Source organism: Acyrthosiphon pisum, chromosome A2 (genome assembly GCF_005508785.2).
Source record: "Acyrthosiphon pisum isolate AL4f chromosome A2, pea_aphid_22Mar2018_4r6ur, whole genome shotgun sequence".
NCBI lineage: Eukaryota > Metazoa > Arthropoda > Insecta > Hemiptera > Aphididae > Acyrthosiphon > Acyrthosiphon pisum.
In genome coordinates this window covers 77079661-77080743 of record NC_042495.1, presented here as the reverse complement: position 1 = coordinate 77080743, position 1083 = coordinate 77079661, and positions in this window count along the sequence as shown.

The window sequence follows — 1083 nt, the reverse complement described above, 5'->3', positions numbered from 1 at the left end:
TGAGAAGTTTAGTTTCTAGTTTAGTGAATTTATTTTTTGATAAGAGGTGTTTGAGGGAGCGAGAGCGAGAGTTTAATGTTAGTCGTTTGGACCTTATGTGCTGTTTCCAAGTTAGCCTTTTTTCAAGGGTCAGGCCTAGGTATTTGACGGTGTCAGATGACGGAATAGGAATGTTGTCTACAGATACAGGTGGGCAAATTCCGTGTTTTAGCGTAAAAGTCGTGTGTACCGACTTGTTGTGGTTTAGTTTTATTCGCCATCTGGAGTACCATTGCGAAATAAGGTCTAGGTGAGTTTGGAGATTGGTTGAGACAATTAAATGGTTTTCATGTACTGCTATTATCGCTTTATCGTCTGCGAAATCAGCTACAAGGGTGTCTTGTGTTATGGGCTGGTCTGAGACATATATGTTGAATAGAAGGGGAGATAGGATACCGCCTTGAGGTACTCCTGTTTGGATTAGGGACATTTCTGAGATGCACGAGCCAACGTGAGTTTGAAAGTATCTATCTGTTAGGTAAGATTTAATTAGCAGAAATAGAGTTGATGGGAGGCAATTACGCAGTTTAAAGAGGAGACCGTCATGCCAGACGCGGTCAAACGCCTGAGAAATGTCAAGAAAGACACAGGAGCAATATTGCTTTCGTTCGAGCGAAGTTGAGATGGCGTCTACTACTCTATGAACTTGATGGATTGTGCTGTGCTTGGCTCTAAAGCAGAATTGTGATGGGGGAAGAATATTGTTATTATTGATGTGGGAAGACATTCTTTGCAAAATTAGTCTTTCGCAAATTTTAGAAAAAAAAGGTAAGAGACTTATAGGTCTGTAAGAGTTCGGTGAGTGGAGGTTTGTTAGGTTTAGCAAACATTACAATTTGAGAAAATTTCCATAAGGAAAGAAAATATGATAAACGTAGAATTGCATTTATTATGTATGTTAAGAGGACTATGGCTTTTGTTGGTAAGCATTTTGTAACTTCGGTGGTTATAAGATCGAAGCCGGGAGATTTTTTATTTGGGTATTTCAAAATAGTGTTTTTCACTTCGTTTGGGGTGACAAATTTAAGTTGGGGGCCCATAGGA